At 39.8% G+C, this 18,086-nt stretch overlaps 1 non-coding gene across 1 annotated transcript; it reads right to left on the reverse strand.

The window, feature by feature from the left end:
* On the reverse strand, positions 1-82 carry trnal-aag. The gene has a single exon. It is a non-coding gene; the product is annotated as a tRNA-Leu (tRNA).
* Between the last annotated feature and the right edge of the window lie 18,004 nt (positions 83-18,086).

The raw sequence follows: 18,086 nt of genomic DNA on the forward strand, positions 1-18,086 counted from the left end.
TGGCAGCGGTGGGATTCGAACCCACGCCCCCGAAGAGACTGGAGCCTTAATCCAGCGCCTTAGACCGCTCGGCCACGCTACCACATGGTACGTGTATAACATGCGAAGTTTCTCTGATCTTTTTTTCCGACTGCATTTGAACGCACCCTTGCTGTAGCGCGAATATCGTTTCCTTGTTTAGAAAGTGACGACAGACCCCCCAAGCGGTCTGGACGGGGTGAAACACAGCAGTCCTCACCTCAGGTTGTTAGAAGTTAACTTCGAACCATTGAGTAATACCAGAGTAATTTTCTTTTGATTCTAAATACATTGACCTCACTGTCAAAAGCCTTCAAAATTTTTAAAAAAGCACTGCACTGATTTTCTTGCCAGTGACTCAAAATCACTCTAGGCTTATCGATTTAACAATCTCAGTGAACTGTTAGATACTTTCTAACCCAGCTAGGCTACTTGTACGGTATTTATTTGGCTTTTTGCTAAGTCATAATAGCCTAATCTTAATTTCACCAAGAAAATATGTTGAAAGTCGGGCAAAAGTCAGAAGTTAACGCACATTTCCTTAATTTCTGATGGCGATGCCTTTAAACTGTATGACTTGTGTCAAATGTTTTGTGTATCCTTTCATAAGCGTCTCACAAGAGTTTGCTGGAGTTTTGGTCCATTCCCTCTGACAGAACTGGTGTAACTGAGTCAGGTTTGTAGGCTCGCACACACCTCCTCAGCTCTGGCCAAAAAAAATGTTCTATAGGATTGAGATCAGGGCTTTGTGATGGCCACTCGAAAACACTGACTCTGTTGTCCTTAAGCCACTTGACTAATCTGGTGGTATGCTTAGGGTCATTGTCCATTTGGATGACCCATTTTCTGTCCAAGCTTTAAGTTCCTGGCAGATGCTTTGAAATGTTGCTTCAGTATTTCTAAATAATGTTCTTTCCTCATGATGCCATCTTTTTGTGAGGTGCACCTGTCCATCCTGCAGCAAAACACCCCCACAACATGATGCTGCCACTCCTGTACTTCACAGTTAGGATGGTGTTCTCAGGCTTGCAAGCTTCCTCCTTTTCCCTCCAAATTTTCAATTTTAGTTCAGTTTTAGTTTCATCAGACCACAGGACATGCCTCCAAAAATTAAGGTATTTGCTCTAAGGTATCTTACTATATATAAATGTCCAATAAATAACTATTAAAAATACATCTTTCATTATTCTGGCATTTAGCAAATAGAAATCATTTTGCTAATCCTAACTGACCTAAAACAGGGAAAGTTTAGTCTGATTTGATGTCAGACAAGGAGGAAAAAATGTTTGCATTTCAACCCCTCCTTTATAAAAGCAATGCACTGCAGCACAACACAGTAGTCCAGCCTGTACTTAGGATGATATATATAATTATAAACCAAAACAAGAAGACTGAAAAAGGTAGTTATCTCTCTCACTTGGAGCCTGATGACCATCACTCAAAGATTCAAATGCACAAGTTACATTAAAAGCTAACATTGAGACATTTATGCTCCTATAAGAACATAATATTAAAATAAATTAGAATACAATTGTGTGGAGGCTGATCACTATGATGAAGATATAAATAATAATAATAATAACAACAACAACAACAATAATAACAATAATAATAACATAAAGACTAAGGAGCTGCCCAGTATGTCTAAAATCATTGGGGCTGTATTCATATTAAACTGCCTATTTCTTTGTATTTTCTTATCCAAAAGTTGGATCTTCAGGAGAAGATAAATACTTTGGATCTAAATTTGCAGACTGTAGTTTCTTCTCAGTTACAATAAGAAGCAGTTCACTAAAGCAACCACTAGGTGGCAATATAAAGTTTGAAATCACTCAATTCACAGTGTAGCCCTTTATTTTGTTAAACCCAACATTAAGCTTGAGACAGTAAAGAAGATATATAAAATATAGGCTCCTCTACGTAACTGGTACTGCCTCAGATGACATTTTTACACATTTTACACATTAACAAGCTGGAACTGAACGGTGGAGCATAAAAACACTTTCAGGGTCTCTTTCCCCACAGAAACTTCTACCTATACTTTCTGAGAGCATGAAAATACTCAAAGGCAAAGTCACATTACAGTTCCTATGGTAACATTATAGGACCAGATGTGTCATTTAAAGAGACAAATAAATGCCAGGTGTAAGCTTTAAACTGGGTTTTTCACTGTAAAACCATCACAGGTTGTCATGCTTCTTTGGCTGTGGGTCTTATTGCTGTTGTTTTGTCCTACCTATTATTTGTGCTTAGTGTCTCAGAGATCCCAATTACAGCTCATAAACTTTGAAAATATGTGACTTAATTTTGCTACATCATGACTTGCCCTCACTTGGTTGACTTTTTTTAAAGGCCCTACAGTCTTAGATTTCTAGTTTGTTTCCTGTCACTCTTATGACCTGAGTAACCCACCCTGAATATGGAAAAATGTCACAAAATAGGATAAACAGTCAATTCCTGTGTCTTTGTTCTTTATTAATTTCCTTGCTAGGGAAAGTTTACTATTACATATGGTTATTGTGCACAGTATTGGGTTGACATAATGTAAAGCAAAAAGGAGATGATTGGGTATACAACAACAGACCACATCCTACTGTGGAAAGTACAGGAAGTGGTCATGTTTTCAAAGTTAATATGGATTAGTCTTAATTTACTTAAATTGATTTTTATAGAGACCTTAGAAAAAGAAGTATTAGTGTAGTCAGGAAGTCTTAAATAATCAGCTATAGATGGAAACTATAAGTTAAAAATCAAATCAAATGAGTTGCACCCAAATGTCATATGTCAATGACTGTGTGACTATCTACAACAGCCTCACAACCCTGATGTAGGTGCCGAGAATGACCTTTAATTTTACTTTATTTTCCTATCCAAGAGCATGATCAGCACATGTAGGGTAGGTCAACATGTGGTCAGAGTTATCGCCTACTGTGGAGAAGAAAGGCACCTAAGCAACAGGCAGCGTTCTTCTAAAAAGACGATGATATAGGAAATCTGTCTGTAAAGCAATACTTAGATTATTAATCAAATAACTTAGGATAAATTAGGGCTGTCAAGATTAATTGCATTAATCTACAACTATAAACTACAGTCCAAAACTAAAGCACCAATTTGTTTTAATTGTGATTAATCTCATGCTAACAGCAATTAAAATAACTCGTGGATTATTTTACTTAAGATAAATTAGGGCTGTCAAGATTAATTGCATTAATTGCAATTAACTCCAATCCAAAATGTATGCACTAATTTGTTTTAATTGTGATTAATCACATGCTTAAAACAATTAAAGCAATACTCATTATTTTTCTGATTACTTAAGATATATTAGGGCTGTCAAGACTTATTAGATTAAACACAATAAACAACAATCAAAATTTATGCACTAATTTGTTTTAATTGTGATTATTTGCTTCAAGTAATTAAAACAAAACTTAGATTATTGTTGTGATTACTTAAGATTAATTGCATTGCAACCATGTGTCATACATTTATTTTTTGACTGTTCACATGTTTCCTTTTCAGTACATAACAAGTTCCTTGAGGTAGTTAAGTTTTTGTTGAAATCTGGTCAGTTTCGAAACAGGAAGTCATCTACTCTTAGTTTAAGGCAATAAAAAAAAGTGACATAAATAGTTTTAGATGCAAAAAAGTGGAATTTAAGATTGCAATAAAACGGGTGTCACTAATAGTGAATAACTATAGAAACCCTGAGATAATGGGGATTAAAAAATGTAATCTTTTGACAGCCCTAAGATAAATTAAACAGAGAGTCAGTGGTCTATTGTAATTAGTTGTGGGTCAGTTGACAGATCTAATTATCATAAAAAGGAATTTAGGAAAAACATACAAATCAGCAAGCAAATATTACAGTGAATATTGTTATATTTCTGTGTTGATAAATATATAAATATCTTATATTATTATAATTACTAGCTCATATGCTTATACTACCAGGAGACCTGGTCAGGCTCCTGTCAGTCATTGGTATGGACAGCCATGCTGCTGTGGATATGCTAGCTCCTGACTTCTGCAACTACTACTATCAGTCTTATGTGTATGATCAATATTCTTAATGTTGATTTTAAACTTCAACATGCCCAACAAATGCAGTAATTATCATTAACAATCCTCCTTGTTTCATTGTCTTTACAGTTACTGTTGGAATTATTACTCTATTTTCATACTTGTTTGTTACTTCTAAAACATTCTTTTGTAATTCCACTTACGGTGTAGTTAAACAGTATTTCATTTACTGTTGATTTGTTCTGTTAGTCTCCATCTCTCTGTATCTCCCTCTATTCTACTTTCCAAGCCTAATGCAGTTTTGGCAGATAGAAGTTTGCTTGAGGTTTCTTCCTGTTAATAGGCAGTTTTTTGTCACCGTAACTCTGCTAAATGTTGCCACGTGCTTGCTCATGGTGGGTCTTTGTACAGTGTCATGGAAAAGTATTTTTTGTTGCATTCTTGCCTCTTGTCAAATAATGAATTAACTGTGATTAACCACATTTTTGGCCTGATTACTGCCAGAGCTGTTGAATCAAGAAATCCCTTAAATAGAGCCTGTCTGACAAAGTAAAGTAGGCTAAAAGATCTCAAAAAGCAACACCTGATGCTACCATCTAAAGAAATTTTAGAACAGATGAGAAACAAAGTCACTGACATCTGTTAGTCTAGAAAGGGTTACAACTCTGGCTATAGTCATTATCCACAAATGGAGAAAACTTTGATCAGTGGTGAACCCTCTCAGGAGTGACCGGCCTACCAAAATGACCCTAATTGCGCATTGACGATTCATCGGGGAGGTCACGAAAGAACTGAGGACAACATCTAAAGACCTGCTGGCCTCACTAAGGTCAGTGTTCATGATTTAACAATAAGAAAGAGACTGGGCAATAATGGCATCCATGGGACACAAAAGATAGTCTCAACCCCCCCCCCCAAAAAAAAACATCTTGATGATCCCAGAGATGACAAATGTTGAAGTTTTTGCTTCCATCTGGAGTAAAAGTAACAGCATTTCATAAAAAGACCATCATATCAACAGTCAGACATGGTGGTGGCAGTGTGATGGTGGCTTTCTACATTTTTGTCTACCCTAAAAAAGGAAGAAAAGATTTAAATACTATCCCATACATGTCTGACTCAGACTGTGAAGATGAGATAGGCACCTTCACAAATCTACCCACTGCTCCATATTGCAAATAAAGGCCCTGTATGGGGGGTTGTCTCTGCCTCCCTCACACTCACACATGCACAGCAGCCCTCCCCAGCTCGCAGATGGCCCAGTCTCTAGACCCCGCCTACAGTCTTTTGTCTTCAGGGAATCTGTCTCTCGGCTGTCGGTAGAAAAACTATTTATTTCATGTGTCAGTAGGGGGCGCGGGGAGGCTCTGAGAGTCTGTTCAGAGGCCTGATGCTCATAGAAGTCCCTCTCTGTCTGCTTTCTCCCTGCAGCCCAGACAAACATCAACGTATCAGATCATTGTTGCATCACTTTCTGCATGTTTCCTTCTAACAATAAATAATCAAGTGTTTAAAACTTTCTATGCATTCTAGTGGGCTTGCAGGATAATGAAATAATATATGAAAAATTCAGAAGCCCCCTGCTACCTCCACCCACACAAACGCTGGTGCACAAATGCATACCCACACATACACACAGAGTGCTCTATTGCAGCCCATATACAGTATATACGCTGATAAATAGGATGAAGAGATGAAGAGGAGGTAAATAATAATGGAGAGACAAGGGAGGATGAGTATGAGGAAGATGAAGGAAAGATGAGGGAGGGAGCAGAAGTGAGGAGCACAGGAGAGGGGAGGAGGCTGAGAGAGGAAATCAACAGATGCAGTGTGGAAAGGGGCAGAGGAGAGTGGTGGATAAAGATGAGGCCTCTCTCAGTACAGCAAGCCCTGCAGCAAAGAATTAGAACACATAGACTGGACTTCCCTCCTACATTGCTATTCTGCTGAGAGAAATGCTTTCACAGTAAGTCCACACACTGCCTGAGAATGTCTGGAAACTGTCTGCTGCATTTTTACTTTTATAAATGCACAGTAATATGAAGTTATTTATGCCTTTTTACATTCAAGCCATTTAAACAGCCTTATGGTGTCCCTATTTCCAGATTTCACTGGGGAATGTCAGCCTCATCTGACCGTTAATGGTATATAAAAGTGAAAAATCATAAATTCAGAGGTTTTTAGCAGGTAAAAGAAATAATGTGATTTGAGTAGGGTGTTGGCAGCACAATTCTGAATATGTCCTCCACTATTTCTCTAATTGACATTAGATTTGCCATGGACTTTTACGATTGATCCCTGGCAGATGAGTCCCCATGAGCTCAATGACTTCCTGACCTTCCTATAGCGCCACCCATTGGTCAAACTTCATCTAAACCAACCTTTATGGTGATGACAATGAGCTGTATGCTGAAAAAACAGAAAAAAAAAGGATAGCAGCATAGATATGGATATATATTCATGATCACACTTGGCAAACTTTCCTCTCTGTTAAATCTAGAACAAGTTTCTGTTGAAGGCATGTTTTCATGCACAGACAAATATGAAATAAAAATGTGACCTTCATTGTTTTTGCATGCCGGGCTGTTGGCAGGAGTTGCCAGGCCCCTGAAAGGCCTTGTCGAAAGGCCCTTTTCAAGCTGTGATTTAATATCTGGGCTTGTGTTTTGGATAGCGTTAGCACTTAGCTCCTGTAACGTTAATCTAATTGATGAATGATCAGCTTTTAGAGCTGGAAGTTTGTTTAGAAACTATTTGGGTTAGACCAGTGCCTTCCTTTCCCTCTCTCTTTTCTGAAATCCTGACATGTTTAGAGTTATTGTCCAAATGGTTAAGTTCACAAGGCCTGCTTATTACAAAATACCATTTTAAAAGCAGATGGTTTAAATTTTGAAACATCTTAAATCTGACCGAGCGTACTTTGAATAATATGCTCATGTTTGTTGTTTTAATGAGTAATAGAGAGCATTTAGATAAGGGGTGTCCAAACCACAGGTGGAAAAAGTACAAGACTACTGTACTTGAGTAAAAGTACAGATACTCTGGTTAGAGTTTACTTAAGTAAAAGTACGGGTCTATTAATCTACTCAAGTACAAGTAAAAAGTATTTAGTTTAAAGTTTACTTTAAGTACTGAATACTGAGTAGATACTGAGGAGTCAATCAGTCAAATATGATCTTTCCTTACTGGCAAGAACAAGAGAATAGCTCTCCAATCAGGTTGTTCAGGTGAAGTCACATCTCTATAGTACACCGCTTTCCACATTATTATGCAAATTACATTTTTCTCTTATTTTCCTAAATATTAATGCAAATGACAGTCAGAATATTTTTAAGTCATCAGCCACTAGAGCATAATTCAAATGTTCTTAAAAAAAAAAAAAACTCAAAATGCACTGTTCCACTAACCTTGCAAAGCAGATGGATACGCCCGTTTCCTTGTTTTTCACTGGTGACTCGATCTTGCTCCCATCTGAACCGTTTGGGCCCGGTTAGACAGTGACAGGACCAATCAGCGAAGAGGGGCAGTACTTTCAGGCACGCAGTGTCATTGCGTAAACAAACAGCAGCAAGAGCTGGTGCAGTTATGGAGGAAAAGATTAGCATGGATGCTGCTAAAGCACCAGTTTTATCAGAACTTGATGACATGTCTTCATGAAAAGAAGAACAAAGAACAGCAGTGAGTTGTTTTCTTTTCAGAAACGACAAAAGTCGAGTACTTACATGTTTATAGTCGCCATGTTTCGCGTTATTCCTCACTAGCTGCGCACGCGGAGCTCGATAGCAGCTATGTCACGTGTTTTGTTGCTCTTATTGGCCCATAGAGATGTGACAGACAGAACGTTCATCCAATCACACTCCGAGTTTTTTTTAAATCCTCTGCCTTTTCTCAAATGTTTCCTATTGAAGCTTTCCCAGATGGATGTGTGAAACACATCCATCCATCCATCCATGTGTGAAACACATCCATCTGGCGTGTCAGGTTACTGTTCCACATTGTTATGAAAAACAGAGTTTTAAAACATTTTATTGGTTGTAAAGAACTGAAAATGGTCATTTGTTGAACTTGCGGAATTAGAGGTCATATTTACTAAAATCAAAAGCTATTTCAATCAAAAACATCTTAACAGGCTAAGTTCCATGTTAACATAGGAGCCCTTCTTTGATATCACCTTCACAATTCTTGCATCCATTGAACTTGTGAGTTTTTGGAGAGTTTCTGCTTGAATTTCTTTGCAGGATGTCAGAATATCCTCCCAGAGCTACTGTTTTGATGTGAACTGCCACCCATCCTCATAGATCTTTAGCTTGAGGATGCTCCAAAGGTTCTCAGTAGGGTTGAGGTCAGGAGAGGATAGGGGCCATACCATGAGTTTCTCTCCTTTTATGCCCATAGCAGCCAATGACACAGAGAGATTCTTTGCAGCATGAGATGGTGCATTGTCATGCATGACATGTACCATGGAAGAAAGTGGTCAGTCAGAAACTCTACATACTTTGCCAAGGTCATTTTCACACCTTCAGGGACCCTAAAGGGGCCTACCAGCTCTCTCCCCCCTCCTCGCTGATGTCACAGCCTTATTGGGACATGGTGGCCATCCACCAACCATCTACTACTCCTACGTCTGGACCATCCAGGGTTGCACGGCACTCATCAGTCAACAAGACTGTTTGAAAATCCCCTCCAAAAATCTTCATGTATTTCTGAGCCCACTGCAACCATTTTTGCTTGTGAGCACTGGTTAGGAGTGGCTGAATAGTAGGTTTATGCATGACTGCAAGCCTCTGGAGGATCCTACACCTTGAGGTTGGTGGGACTCCAGAGGCACCAGCAGCTTCAAATACCTGTTTGCTGCTTTGTAAGGGTGTTTTAGCAGCTGCTCTCATAATCCAATGAAATTGTCTATCAGAAACCTTCCTCATTATGCCATTATCTGCACAAACCCATCTGTGCTCTGAATCAGCCACAAATTTCTTCACAGTACAATGATCACAATTAATTTTTCATGAAATATCTAATGTTTTCATTCCTTGTCCAAGGCATTACACTATTTGACACTTTTTGGCAGCAGAGAGATCCTTTTTCTTTCCCATATTGCTTGAAACCTGTGGCCTGCTTAATAATGTGGAACAGTGCATTTTGAGGTTTTGTTTTTTTTTTTAAATAATGGTTATCATTATGAAGTTTGTTCCAAAACATTTGAATTATGCTCTAACAGCTGATGACTTGAAAAATATTCTGTCATTTGCATTAATATTTAGGAAAATAAGAGAAAAATGTCATTTGCATAATAATGTGGGAAGTGGTGTAAAGTTAAATACACAGCAGAATTGACAGTGTTAATTAAACTTAGATTAAACACTTTAAAACTGTTTATATAATACTATGAGGTTGCTCTGGCAACAGAAAAGCAGAGTCAAACTCACTGCAAGGCGATTTAGACTGATGAAGAATACAAACTATGCGTCCTGTAGGAATATCTCAAGTCTCTCACTTTCCAGACTGTATGCACCACTAACCTGCTATATTAGTGTATTAAATGGTCATACATATGAAGAGCTAAACACCTCATCATACCAAAAAAGTAAGTGAATAAATCCTTATTAAAGCATGATTTCATTTCAGGTTTCTTTTTCCCTTACATTTTATACAGTGACCTTTCAAGCCATAACATTTACAAACAAGCAACGATCTGAAGCAGTTTTTGAAATTTTTTATTCATCTAGTGCAGTGCTTCCTAATGCCTGGGCCACACCCCCCTGGTGGGACCCTGAATTACTGCAGGTGGGCCGCGAGAGGTCCCTTACAAGAAATGAAAACCAAAAACAGGTTTTAAATGATCATTAAAAACTTAATTATGTTTGTATTAAAAATTCTCATACCTAACAAAAAAGCCAGAAGATTTAACTCACACGTCACCTTTTAATTATTTTCTTTGTCTGAAGTACATTACTGGTGTCACAGTTTAACTGGTGTTGGATTGAATGGTGACACTTCATTATACAATTTTTACACTGCTCACTCCCTGATTTTAATCATCTATCAGTGCCTTCAGAGACATTAATGTTGCATAAAAACAGTATTCAAGAGAGAAAAATAGGTGACTTAGCAGATACCTTATCAAAACAAAACTAATGGAGACAGCTCAGTAATTGCACTTGGTGATCCTGCAAATGCTTTCTTAATGATGTTTTTTTTAATAGAAAAAAAATTAATACTAAAATTCTCTGTCAAACAAAAAATATGGAGGCAGATATTAGCACTGGTAAATTAATCCAGTTTTAATAACAATTTTGGATTCCCACATAAAAACAAGATAATCATGATTAAACAATTACTGTTCCACAAGCTGAATTATGCTTGTTTTGTCCAAAGGTTTTGTCATTTGGTAAATGTTTTGATATATGTCATTTTTGGCCCATGAAAGTATTTAAGTTATTGTTAATATATCATTACTTTAATATATTTTTGTTTTTACTCGTTTATCTCAGTTCAATCTGTACTGTGTCTATAAAAAGTATTTCCCCCTTGGATTTTTGACCCTTTTATTGATTTTAGAAAACAGTCACAGTCAATATAATTGGGCTTTTTTTATATAACAGCACTTTTAGGTACAGCCACAAATCCTCCATTAGATTGATGTCACAGCTTTGACTAGGGCACTCCAGAACATTCACCATATTGTCTTCAAAGCATTTTTGTCTAGCTTTTGCTATAAGCTTCATTGTCCTGCTGGAGAATAAATCTTCTGCCAAGCTGCTGTTCTTATGCAGACTGAAAAAAATGGTCCTCCGGGATTATCCTATATTTGGCCACATTCTCTTTACCCTCTACCTTTACAAGCCTTCCAGGACCAGCTGCTGAGAAGCATCCTCACAGCATGATGCTGCCACTACTGTGATTCACAGTGGGGATGATTCTGGTGATGTGCAGTGTTGAGTGTCTTTCAAACATAGCATCTTGTCTGATGGCCAAAAAGCACCATTTTTGGTGTTTATCCACTCATTTTCTATACCACTTATCCTGTTGGGGGTTGCGATGGGGCTGGAGCCTATCCCAGCTTTTACTGGGCGAGAGGCGAGATACACCCTGGACTAATCATCAGAGTCACCAATTAACCTAATGGGCATGATTTTGGTGGTGGGAGGAAACTGGAGTACCCGGAGAGAACCTACACATGCATTTGAATGAAACACAAGATACTTGTGCCCTATAAGGGATCAGCGCTCAGTGAAGAAATCCCTAAGCCATTACTATCTACTTCCACAAGTCAACCTTGCAGACTGATGGGTAGTAAGAAACCTGCACTTCACAGGGGTTGTCAAGTGGGAACCCTCCTTTGTTAGTGTTTTGTCCAGTTAGTCCCACGACACCTCAGAGGGTTGAACAGTGATCTCCAGTGTCCCAGAGCCACCCCCCTCCATGCCGGCTTTCACCATCCACCATGCCAACACGGAGACATCATCTTACCTATCTTACCACATGGCCCACACAGCCTCAACAGTATGCCATCTAAACAGAACCAGGCTCCGTACGTGCAAGTTCCAGGTAGTGACAATGCCGATACTACCTTCCCTAACACAACTCATGATTACAGTGCAACACTACCCGTAACTAAGAGTAAAAAAAGAGGGGAAAATGAGACAGATTAGGGAGAGAGAAAGCGAGAGAGAGAGCGAGAGAGAGAGCACGCTTTGCAATAGAGTAGACAGGGTAGGCAGAGCTAAGGGTGTGGTACCCTGTCGTGGGTTAACACACACCCCTGGCCTGGCATGGCGTTGTGCCCTACCCACCCCCCCACCCACCCTCCCCATTCCCTCATTTTCACGAGGGAAGTACAGAGTAGAGAGGATTAAACGAAACTAACGGATAGAGAAGTTAATAGGTTTCATCAACCTTCATTTTTGCCCCAGCTGGCATTACTACTCCTCATCCAGATCTACTGGCTGGCCTGAGCTGCATCATCTGAGATCTCCTTAACTGTCTTTCGCAAATTCTGTCCCTGCGCTCCCAGCTCTCTAAGTAATGAAACAGCTGACCTTGCTGCAAACCCTCTACATCCCTCTTCTACTGGACGAGCCCTAACTTTCCATCCTTGCTGTTCAGCTTCTGCTCCTAAATCTGCGTATCTCAGCTTCTCCCTTTCATAGGCTTCCTCCACAGAATCCTCCCACAGAACCGTCAGCTCTGTGAAATAAACTACACACCGACTGGCAGACCACAGCACTATGTCAGGCCTAAGATTGGTTCAAACTATCTCCCGTGGCACAACAAGTTTCCCTCCTAAATCTACCTGCATCTCCCAGTCCTTAGCATCCTTTAACTGGCCTAACTGGTGCCTACCTAAAAACCTACCTCCTTTAACCTTCTCTCCTTCTCTGACAAACTGAACTGTCCTCGTTCCCTGATTACATCCTACATTCACCTGTCGCCTTCTGTTTTCAATTCCTGCTGCTAGACTCTTCAAAACCCTGTCATGCCTCCATGTATATCTACATTGTGACAGACTGATCTTACATCCCATCAAAATGTGCCTCAAGGTTGTCGTCTTGGAGCACAAAGGACACGACGGGTCCCCGTCAACCCAGCACTTTAGGTTCTGGGGTGATAGTCATAGGTAGACCCTAGCAGGAATTTGATCCGCCTATCTTCCATACTCCATAGGTCTCTCCAACTCAGCTTCCTCTTCTCTACACTCTCCCAGTTCATCCACTGTCCCTGCTTAGCCTGAGCCACAGCCTTAGTACACCTTACTACTTCATCCTGTCTACATACCTGTTCCACTACCAGTCTCCTTATATCTTTAGGACCTGCTTTGTTCCATGCCGGTCTACCTGAGCCAAGCCCCAGGCCTCCCTGACCTATCTGGACATTGCCTACAATCTCAGCATGCCTAAGAGCTGCCTCTGCCTCCTCTACTGCCTGTCTTGGGTTCCATTTCCTTCCCCTAACTGGATTTGGAACTACACTGCTAACTATTCTATCTTTGCTCCCTGCTAATAGCAACTCTGCTCTAACCTTTGAGCACTTGAACTCTTCTGTCAAGCTAGTGATCAGGAGTTGGAGTATCCCTTTGCTAAGGCACAGAGGAATGTCCAACCACTTCCTTTACAAATGAGTTAATTACTCTTTCCAGCTTCTCTACCTTCGATATTGGGATCTCAAAAACTGACATGGGCCACATCAGTCTAGGAAACAGCCCAAACTGCAAACACCATAACTTTAATCTCCCTGGGAGCCCTGATTTATCAATCCTCCCTAATCCCTCCACTACATCTTTTCTAAACTGCTCCCCCTGTTCACTGTCATTAAGGTCTTCATTACACCACCTCCCTAAGCTCTTTACTGGCTTCACCCCGATCGATGGTATTTCTTCCTCATCTACAAAAAACTTCCTGTCAACAATCTTCCCTCTGGATACTGAGATGCTCCTGGACTTACTAAGCTTGATCTTCATGCTAGGCCACTTAAGATTCTTATTTAGCCTCTCCAGTTGCCTTCTTGTGCATGGCACTGTCGTGGTCCCCAGTGTCATGTCATCCATGTAAGCCCTGATTGGTGGGAAGCACATCCCATCCTGCCTTTTCTCTCCTCCTACCACCCACTTGGAAGCTCTAACAATGACTTCCATCGCCACTGTGAAGGCTAGAGGGGAAATCGTGCAACCTGCCATAATACCTACCTCTAGTCGTTGCCAGCCTGTCGTAAAGTTCACAGCACTATTACACATCCTCACATCTCTGAAATACATCTCCACTAAGTTTACCACTATCTCTGGCACTCTAAAGAAATCAAATGCCCTCCAGATAAGACTATGAGGTACTGACCCAAACGCATTTGCTAGATCTAAAAACACTGCGTGTAACTCCCTATTATCTGTGGGTGGTTCTGTCTAACACTGGGCCCAGTTCAGCACATAGATCCAAGAGCACTGCTCTCGGGAATCTAAATTGGTTTATTAGCCAGTCATCATCATGGGCCAGGAAATCTTCGTGGTCCCTAAAGACTCTCTCCATCCTGATCCAACCATTTGCGTGATCTTCCAGCAGTGCCAGCGCACCCGTTGTGCAGCATTACACACGAGTGTCACCGCACTATTTATATGCTTACTCAGCAATTAGACTGATTGTTACACACCTTGTCACAATTAATACTAATCAATCAGTGCTATCCACTGCTCTATATCATCTAAAAATAAAAATATGATATATGAACATTGTGAATACAGTAGTAGGCCTAATGGCTCACTAAAGGAGCACATCTATAACACGGCAGACTTGGGTGTTTATGATTACGTGGGTCTATAAGTCTGATATGTGATGACATTAAATGAATGAGATGAAACTGGCTTCAATTCACCACCTCACCATCTGCGCCGCAAGTTTCCCCCGTCTCCAAAATGTATGTGCGCAAGGATCAAAGTGCGGTGCGCACATTCTCCCGCCAAGTTTATTTTTTATAAATCACAACCTTTGCGTGGAAAGTGGCGTATGCCACTTTCAAGCCCCATTTTGTGCGGAAGCAAGCTTTATAAATGAGGCTACTGGACCGTACAAAGGTAGGCTCCAGAGTCCCTCTCAGTGATCTTATCCAAGTACAAGTCCCCTCCTACGGCATCAACAAAGGCATCCAGAGGCAGCATGCAGTTCCTGCTGGTCTTTGCCCATCTGTATTTTAGCAGTGGAGTGCCTTGTGAGGATCTGCACCTGAGCCTTAAATTAGTATCTAACACAGCTTCACCATCCATGTTACACACTGGCTTGCTTGGCCTCTCCATTACTGTCAGAAAAACGTCTGTCAGCTGTACTCCAGGTAACTTTATCACCTTACATTGGTAATCTGTGAGCTTAAGGTCAGTGATGCTTAAAGAAGCACCACTGTTTTGGGGGTCAGGAGATTCTTTAAAGGGGCATATGAATTATTATAAATGACATTTTGAGAATACCAGAGTATATTTTCGTCATCCTCCTGCCTGTGTGGAGGTACAATCTTCCACTCTATGTCCAAACTTCCCAAATCCTCAGGATCGAGGGTGAACTCACAGTTAAGAGTCACACTTGAAACTCTAGCTATATAACAGTACTTCATGTGAGATGTAATTTCTAGTGCACAAGCTGTTTCTGGGCTAAGAGGGCACAATATTCCCATCATGATATAAGTCCATAGCCAGAACTTTATGGTGAAATATCCTGATCTAAAGAGGGCTACTGGGAGACAGCAATGATGATGCACAAGCATGATAACATACTTGGATCGGTGGGCTGCAGATTCAGGTTGCACTGTCTGGGTTGAACTGTAAACTATAAGGGTTACAGTTGGGGCCAGACTGGATATGGGGACGTAGATGTTAAACACGGTGCAAGAAAAGTGATCTGGTACAACAAATTGGACCTCACAGCAGCTGGATGAGAGTGAGAGAGACAGAAGTGGGGAGAGAGAGTGTGTGTTTTTTTGAAAATGCTCATGAATGTGTCTGTTTGAGTACAGATGTCTGTGTATGTCCTTAGTCATCCAGATCCTGGTAAAGAAAAGGCTCATCTAAAGTCCGAAGGCTACTGGACTGCTTGAAAATCTTGAGTAAAGTTATGATTTTTTTTATTTTTTTGGCGGGAAATTCAGATTTAGCATCATTAGTCAGACATCTGAACATAAGAATTATTTAAAGGGTCATGAGCCGCTGTAAAGTAAATGTCTAAATAAATATGATTAGAAATATTATTTACACTTGGTGTTAATTACAAGAATGTTGAGATTGTTTAAAACTCACTTTGTTCTGTGATGTCAAGAAAAGAAAGCCTAAAAATATCAACTTTCAACACATTTTTTTGAAAAACTTCCACAAAATCAGACATTTTAAGCTACACCAATAACAACAAGCCCACAAAATCCTAGGGGGAGTGGTAATACATACACAGGGTATCTGAAATATTGCAAAGCATATTCTGTTAATGGTGTAATAGTTCTGTTATTGATTCTGTCAGACCAGATCTGTTTGACTCATGTTAAACATGCAGAGACAGCTTTACAGTAAGCTGGCTTCATAATTCACACAACTCCTCTTAAGACCTGTTGTATCATATTTGATATACTTTTATGATACCTCTATCTCATCAATAGGATCAATAAATCACAAAAAAAAAATCTGAATACAATCTAATAAATGATAAAAATGCCCTCAAGTGGATTATCAGTTACCAAAAACACCTAGTGTATCAATTCAGATACAAAAAGTATATATGTTAAGTTTTGGGGAAATTTTTTTTTTTTTTTTTAGTTTCAGTAGAAAATGAAAAAACATTTCAATTCCAAAAAATGAGAATTTTCTGGGTATAACTTGTATTTTCAGGCTTTAAGGGGTTAATAGCAGAATACATTGTGAGGTAACTTCTGCTTCCATATATCTGGAACAAACTCCCAGAAAAACATCAGGTCTGCTGAGAGTTTGAGTTCTTTTAAATCAAGGTTGAAGACACACCTGTTCACTGCTGACTTTGACTAAAGAAACGTTTTACTTTTCAAATTTTCCATTTTTGCCCGAACACTCTCTCTGCACTGTAGCTTTTACTTTAATATCTGTTTTTATCTTTATTGGTTTTTTTTTTTACTTTTCAATGTGTGTTTTTTTATCTTTTTTGGATTTTATACAAATGGCACCAGGGATGTGTCTATTTTGTGTGGGTCTTATTTGCTGTTTTTAATCACCTTTTACATGCTTCGTTTAAAATGTGTTCACTGTGTTTCTTTTTCCCTTTGTCAATGTATTTTAATGAACTGTGTGAAGCACTTTGAATTGCCTTGTTGCTGAAATGTGCTATACAAATAAACTTGCCTTGCCTTGCCTTGCCTTGCCTTAAAAGAACCACACAACAGCTTCCAGTTGTTTTGCATGCTTTTTTTGGAACTGCAGCAAGATGTCTTACAGGCTGGGACTGGCACATTAGCATGTTGCATCAGGAAAACACTGCAGGAGAAGACACACACCAGGAGGCATTCAAGGGTTCTGCAGAAAATAGGAAATCCTACATCCCCCTGTATTTCCCAAAACAATTACTAATAGCTCCCCTAGTGGTAGGAAGACTATTGACCTAAACAGGCTTAACATTATTCTGCTCACATTACAACACATTGCATCTGAATTTTTGCAAGTTTGAATTGTTTACCAGAAAAGTAGGTCTTCGGTTATCACTATACAGAAAACATGGACAGATTGCTTCACAGAAATTTTCACTCCACCGCCATCGACCATTGCTCAGAATTTTGGGGAAATTTTGATTTTTTTGGAGGATTTCAGCAGAAAATGAAAAAAACATTTCAGTTAAAAATAATGAGAATTTTCTGGCTAGAACTTGTATTTTCAGCATAGACTGTAGAAAGAATTGGACAAAACCGACGTGTGACAACAGTCGTCTGCTTACAATGGGCGAACTCAAACGGCTTTTGAAGCCAATTCGTGGACGCTTCCATATTAAAATCGCGGTCTCAACTGAACTTTAGATCAACCTTATGGCCGCACACTAAGTGCGACTTCCTGTCAGTCTGCTAGCTAGCATCCCGGTTGACAGAAACGGAGCCTCTGCCTGCCGAGCTATCTGTCAATCAGCCAATCAGCTTTCATCCTAAATGTAATCCAAATGATCATGGTACAAAAAAATTCCCCCCCGTACAGTGGGAGCACAATAAGACACTATCTAATGAGACACGTTTGGTGTTTTGAACCAGACTGTAAACCAGTTTATTTTGTGTGTCAAAACCAGCTGTTTAACATGTGTGCAGATGGGACTTCCGGTGTTCCTGCTGCCAGCCTCGAGTGGACACTCGCGGTATAGCATTTTTTTGCACTGCATGTTAGATTCTAGTCATTATCACTCTAAAGCCTGATTTATGCTTCTGCGTCATGTCAACAGTGTAGCTTCGCGTAGACCCCTATGCCATAGCCTGACACGCACCTCAAAAAAATCCTAACTACGCGTTGTGGCAACACGGATTGGTCCGCTCAAAACGTCATTCCTTCGTCCAGGTCCCTCAGTGGGCAACCAGTGTGGTAA

Source organism: Cheilinus undulatus, linkage group 22, assembly GCF_018320785.1.
Source record: "Cheilinus undulatus linkage group 22, ASM1832078v1, whole genome shotgun sequence".
NCBI classification, from domain to species: Eukaryota; Metazoa; Chordata; class Actinopteri; order Labriformes; family Labridae; genus Cheilinus; species Cheilinus undulatus.